Here is a 7,357-nt window from a genome sequence, read left to right as displayed (position 1 = left end):
TTAATTAAAGATACCGCCCTCGGGCGGGCGTTGTAGGGTGTTAACACCTTCTCTACATGTAACCGACTCCCGGATCCAAAATCTAGTTTTCCGCAGACTTGTCTTATCTTTATGGTTTTCCATTGTTTTCCAGAATAACTATGGTGGCGACTCCCAAATCTTTTTTTAAAACCCGTTTTCTTTTTTGGTTCGTCGTCTTGTCATAATTCTGGTTGCAACATGTTGCAAGTTCAACCACCATGGATGGAGCTTCGTTCACGCTCCAGTAGAACAATGGATTCCCTCTACATCACGCCTGAACCACCAGGAGAACTCCATTGTTCACGCATCTGCAGAAGAACTCAACATGAAACCCTAACGCTGGAAGGCACCTACAGGTTTGCACACGAGCCTCCACTACGCGCCACCACCATTCGTGAGCAACACCGCTCACCTGCAGCAGTTCAATTGGCCACCATTGCAGCATATGTGATGCAGCAGCAATTGTCACTGGAGAGAGAATATCTGTTACGTGTCAGTTTGCCATTGCACAGTCAACGAGATAGATTGGTCAAATCTTGTCAAACATTGCAGATTATGGTCAATGCTGGTGAAATAGTCAAACTAGAAGGATAGAGTTGGAAATTAGACAGAAATTAAGTTGCTAAATAATTAATTAAAAGATTTTTAATTAATTATCTTTTATATATCTCAAATTATTACCAAAGAAAATCTTCAAAATATTATATAAACTAATAAAATATGTAATTATTTGAGAGATATTATATCAAAAGATAAAATATTTCAGCAATAGAAAAGAGAAAGTCTAAGTCCAATCAAAGCCTATATAAAAAGACCAAGGGAACCAGAAAGAACAAGCTCAGTACGTCGAAATTTAGGAACCCTTAGGGGGCCTAATTTCTTCTTTCTCTACTTTCTTTTTTTTTTTTTACTTTTGCATTCCATGGAGTGCTAAACTTATTGTGTTGATTCCATTGTAATTTCATTATGGATTATGAGGTTATAATGAAATAATTTCTTTGTTCATTTTATTATTGTTAAGGTTTTAATTCATGTATGTCTTTTATCTTTGAATCATGTAAAAAGTAATGATTTTAGATCTATATGCATGTTGATCATTTGAGTCCAAGGGTTTTTAAATTTAATTAAGAATTTACTTTGATTTTATTTAGAAACTTCATGTGATTATATGTGTTTTTACCAATAATTGAGACTTTACTTTGATTAAAGGTATTGACTATAACTAAAATTAATCGAGACTTTACTTTGATTAACTAAGCTTTTTATTTGGTGAGGAGATAAAAGAATATACATGATTAGGCATAGTAAAATTTGATTGAGACTATAAATTGGTTGAATTTATTGTGGATAATTTAAAAGTTTTCACTTTTAAATGAGATTGTACTTTGGTTAAAAGTGAGAATGCCAACAAATTAATTGAGACTTTACATTGATTAATTTGCAAATCTACAAGAATAATTAATTGAGCAATAATCTTTAGATAACCGATGATGAATCTATTTTAAAAAAGCAGTGGAATCAATCTATTTTCTTTACTATTGTTTTTTTTTATCTCTTGTTATCTTTTCTATTTCTTTCTTGTTTATCTTAATCCTCCAATATTTTTATTATTTTATTTGACTAACTCTATTCCTTTCTTGTCAAAAAGCAATTACGTGTTCGTTGGGAGACGAGTTAGAGTTAACTTTACCCTTTCTATTTCCTTAACTACTATCTTAGCAATACTGAAGTTGCTATTGTTTAGTAGTATTAATTTGATCGTGTCAACGACAGCCAGCCAATCACAAAATTCAAAATTAAACCATAAAGCACATATAAAAGTGCAGAATGCATGACTCAGCTCAAAATAGGTAAAGATGAAGCTTCGCGACTTATGTTCCATCTATAAGGGTTAAATTCCTTTGGATTAGGATATATTTCAGGGTCAAGGTGAACAGATATGAACCACACAAGTGCTTTCCAACCTTTTGGAATTAAAATCTAGATAAAGATTAAATATGGACAATGGTCATAGGACATTGGTCAATTCATACGTGATACACATATTCTAGCAGGAAGATATGCAAACCCCTGAAATGAAAAGGAAAACATAAGTTAAGCACAAGCTATAAATTAAAAGGAAAAAATCACTAGTTATTGTTACGAGACTAAAAAGGAATATGCATACAACTTTCTTAACTCTATAAGTGTTCCTGCAAAGAACAATAAGATCAGTTAGGCACAAGTGTCACCTTACCCATACAGTCCGCTATCTCCTCGGTTGACCTCTTCCCATTTAGCATATATCGACTTGGACCCGGGAGGGGTTACCTGCAGAAGGGACTCCGAAGCTTAAGTCAGCCAAAAGCTCTCAAAAAGTCAAATCAGGTGATTAATGAAGTAATGAATGCATACCTTTAATTTGTGGGGTCCATGTATATTTATAGATTATTAATTATATTTGCCCATTCCATGGGTTGGGCCCTAGTTTGGGCCATGGTGGGCCTAGGCCTTGGCCTTGGCCCTTAGTCTTGACTATCGGGGGCTCATTGGATATCAGGGGGGGCTTTGGTTTCACTAAGTATCTTAAGATGGTCGGCATAAACCGACCACTCCCTTTGGCGGCTTGTGCTGCCATTGCTCATATGCTGTCCTAGGTGGGTTATTCCTTTTAGCGTCTTATGTTACCGGTTCAGGTCGGTTAGGCTTAGGTCAGCCCAGGCCGGTTACTTGAATGATTTTGCATGTAGGTATGGTGATCGTTTATTATTATTACTTGGTTAAATTGGCTCGGTGTGGTACACCTGTCCCCCAGCCTTTAAGTGTTATGAACAATGTTAAGGCTAAAGGCGAGAAAAGGTTGGTAGCAGGTGAATGGATGTCAGAGGTCTAATCAAAAAGGGGTTTTTACGCCTTCCTTTCTGATACCCATGGCCTTTGGTGTGCCTATGTCGATTGGTATGGGTCGTGATTTTGGCGGGAGGAAGCTATGTCGTTTGAGATTTTACCATTATAAATGTGGATTTCGTGATGGGTTCATGTTTGTTGGTTCATTTGCGAGAATTTCATAATCAGAGACTTTGCGTGTGTTATACTTGTCCGACTAGTTCCTAGATCCTGCCGTCATCTTTTCAGAGAAAGGTATGTCTAGTAGTAGTGATAGTGTGTCGTTATCTTCTTCCAGTAGTGAGAGTATGGAGTCTGGGAGGAGTGTAGGTAGACAACTTGAGGGGGAGAGTAGTAGCCCAACGGCTGTGGTGGGTAGAATTCCGATGGAGACGGTGACTGAGGTGCAAGATGACCCTCCTAAAGAAATAGCGGAGAGTAATTGGCCGGCCAAGGCCGGTTACGAATGGATAGCGACTGACGTTCGTACTCAGTCGTCTTTGTTTCGGTAGTCGCGTCTACTAAACTCTTAGTTGAACTGCACCCCTATCATCGCGAAAGATGTGAACTGGGGTATCGTTTCCTTGGAGCGGGTGAGCGCCATTGACCGCGTATGTCACGGCCAAGAGGGGGCTATCGAGAAGTTCTTTTCTATGTATATGTGTCATTTCTCCCAGTTGCATGTGAGATTGTCGTTGGATGACTTCACCGTGGGAGTACTTCGTGAGCTCAATGTGGCACCAATGTAGTTGCATCCGAACAGTTGGGTTTACATGCAAGCTTTCCGTGTCTTGTGCCAATCACTGTATCTACAGCCTTCTCCTCGTGCATTTTTGTACTTTTATGACACTAGGCCCCGTCAGCCAACTACTTGGTTATCCTTGGTGAGCCATCCTAGCATTAGGAGATTGGACGCGTTCTCACAATCTTTCAAGCACTTTAAGGACGATTACTTTAAGGTTGTGGTGAAGGAGGAGGGCAGCTCTTACTTCCTTAATGCAGATGGGAGTACAAAATTCCCATTTAGTTGGATGGCACCTCCTTCTCGCTACAAGGATATAGGCACCGACGAGTTGTCGGTGGCGGATAAGAAGGTGGTGGAAGTCTTGATGAAGTTTTCTGATAAGTTGCCCACTAAGGGCCTAGTTAGGGTTTATAATTCGGTTCACCCGATTATTGATATTGAAGGTATCTATTTATGACTTAAACTGTTTTGATGTTTCTAAGTTGACTTAATCGGATGTTGGTGCATTTTTGTAAGGCATATGGCTCAGTCCGGAAAGAAGAACTTGGCGTTTTTCCAAGCACTGCGGAAGGAGATGGCCGCGAAGGCAAAAACAGTTGGGAACACTGATGTTCCAAACTTACAAGAGTCGCTGGTCGAGGTGCATGTGCATGGTGACACTAAAAGGAAGGCTGAACTACCGACTCGACCCGGTAAGGGTAAGGACTTGAAGAAGGTCAGGGCTGCGTTACTTGGGCCGAGGTCGTCAAGTGGGACCAAGGGACCAGAATCCGGTTTGATTGAACTACCGGAAACGTCTGTTAGGAAGGACATCGACATCAATCTTTCGGAGATAGTTATCAACTCTATCGACAGTATGGAGCCCGATCATCTGGTGAGGACTATGGTGGAATTTGGAAGCAAGGCGTTGATCCTAAGTCGCCGGGTTGGATCTTTGTATCGATGAGAAGTAAAGGAGGGAAATCATGAAAAGGTGGAGGAGTTGCAGGGGAAAGTTGATAAGTTCGCGGAACAGAGGGCTGCTTGGAAGAAGGAGAGGGAGAGTTGGGAGGAGGAGAAGAAAAGGCTGGGAACCTAGAAGGTTCGTTGCTTGGATTCAGAGGGTAAACTCAATAAAAGGATAGTGGATCTAGAGGTGGATTATGACGAGTTGAAGGAGAAGTATGAGGGTGTTGAGGGGGAGCTTGATGACTTGAAGGGTTATATCATCCAAGAGCACATCAACGGGTTTCAGAAGGGATTGCGGCAGGCGGCCTTCTTTCACCAAGATGTTGATGCAGCTGATTCAAGGTGTGATGTTAATAAAGATGTGATGGATGCGCAACTTATTGACGAGGCTGAGAGTAGTCCAAAGGGGGAAGTAGAGAAGGAGGCGGTCCAGGAGGAGAAGGAAGCGGAGGTTGCCGTGGAAGGAGGTGATGACAAATTGGCATAGGATTTATATTTGTTATGATTTGAAATGGTTATCGATTCTATGTCTATAATAATTGGTACTGTGTTTGTAACACTTCGTACATTACTTTGCTTTTAAGTTTAATGTGATTAATGCTTTTGTGTCTGCTATCTCGTTTGTCAGATGTTGTTAATTGTGATGTATGTTATGTTTGGCGAACTCGATTGTATGTTAAGGGTGTTCGACCCAAAACGATTACTTATGGTAAGGGTGGGGAACTTAAACGAATTAAGATTAGGTTAAACGTGTTCGACCCAAGCCGCTTACTTGTGATAAGGGTGGGAAACTGATACGAATTAACATCGAGTTAAGGGTGCTCGACCCAGGCCGCTTACTTGTGGTAAGGGTGGGGAACTAAAACGAATTAACATCAGGTTAAGGGTGTTCGACCCAAGCTGCTTAATTGTGGTAAGGGTGGGGAACTAAAATGAATTAACATCGAGTTAAGGTTGCTCGACCCAGGCCGCTTACTTGTGGTAAGGGTGGGGAACTAAAACGAATTAACATCAGGTTAAGGGTGTTCGACCCAAGCTGCTTACTTGTGGTAAGGGTGGGGAACTAAAATGAATTAACATCGAGTTAAGGTTGCTCGACCCAGGCCGCTTACTTGTGGTAAGGGTGGGGAACTTAAACGAATTAACATCAGGTTAAGGGTGTTCGACCCAGGCCGCTTAGTTTGGGTAAGGGTGGGGAACTAAAACGAATTAACATTGAGTTAAGGATGCTCGACCCAGGCCGTTTACTTGTGGTAAGGGTGGAGAACTAAAATGAATTAACATCAGGTTAAGGGTGCTCGACCCAGGCCGCTTACTTGTGGTAAGGGTTGGGAACTTAAATGAATTAGCATCAGGTTAAGGGTGCTCGACCCAGGCTGCTTACTTGTGGTAAGGGTGGGTAACTTAAACGATTTAATCATGAAGTTAATGGTGTTCGACCCAGGCCGCTTACTTGTGGTAAGGGTGGGGAACTAAAATGAATTAACATCGAGTTAAAGGTGCTCGACCTAGGCCATTTACTTGTGGTAAGGGTGGGGAACTAAAACGAATTAACATCAGGTTAAGGGTGCTCGACCCAGGCCGCTTACTTGTGGTAAGGGTGGTGAACTTAAATGATTTAACATCAGGTTAAGGGTGCTTGACCCAGGCTGCTTACTTGTGGTAAGGGTGGGTAACTTAAACGATTTAATCATGAAGTTAATGGTGTTCGACTAAGGCCGCTTACTTGTGGTAAGGGTGGGGAACTTAAACGAATTAACATCGAGTTAAGGGTGCTCGACCCAGGCCGCTTACTTGTGGTAAGGGTAGGGAACTAAAACGAATGCGAGAAGTGAAGGAAAGAATGGTCATAAAATTGGGAACCCTTCATATTATTCATTGAATCTGAGGTGCCTCGTTAAAACCTCCCCAGTCAAAACCCTCCTTAGGGAAAAAGACTCGGTGAGGAAAAAGAGTACACCCATGGTTACAAGTGTTTAGTATGGTACAATACATGTTTTTGAACTAAAGTAGAATTTGAGATGGGACATGTTCCATGTATTGGGTATTTCTTCCCCAGACAATTGTTCCAGCCGATATGCCCCTCCCCCAGCATCTTCACGTATTCGGTATGGACCGTCCCAATTGGCGGAGAACTTGCCATCCTTCTTTCTTGCATTGTTGGCCATTCTCCAAACTAAGTCTCCTTTTATGAACGATCTTGGGCATAGGTTGGAGTTATATTTCCTGGCAGCTCTTTGTTTGGCGACTAAGTTGCGTATTTGAGCTTTTTCTCTTAGCTCGGGTAGGAGGTCGAGGTATGTGGCCATATTTTGATTGGGTTGAGTCATATAGTTCTCGGCGCAGAGATGGTTTGCCAATTTCAACGGGTATCGTGGCATCTGCACCGTATAGCAGACTAAATGAAGACTCGTTCATTACTGATTAAGGGGTGCACCTGTAGGCCCATAGCACTTCTACTAGTTCTTCGGGCCACCGGCCTTTGGTGCTATCCAACTACTTGCGTAGCTCTACTAGGATAACCTTGTTTGCCGCCTCGGCCTGTCCATTTGTCTATGGGTATTCGACAGAGCTGGTTATGTGTTTCATGCCTAGACCGGTGTAGAATTTGGCGAGTTCCTTATCTATAAATTGTCGGCCATTGTCGGTGATGATGGTATGTGGGACACCATATCGACATATAATATCCTTCCAAACAAATTGTTGGACTTGTTGGGCTGTGATGGTGGTTAGTGGTTTGGCTTCTATCCACTTAGTGAAGTAATCGACGACTACTAT

This window comes from Vigna unguiculata, chromosome 4, assembly GCF_004118075.2.
Source record: "Vigna unguiculata cultivar IT97K-499-35 chromosome 4, ASM411807v1, whole genome shotgun sequence".
Lineage (NCBI taxonomy): Eukaryota > Viridiplantae > Streptophyta > Magnoliopsida > Fabales > Fabaceae > Vigna > Vigna unguiculata.
This window is presented reverse-complemented; position numbering follows the sequence as displayed.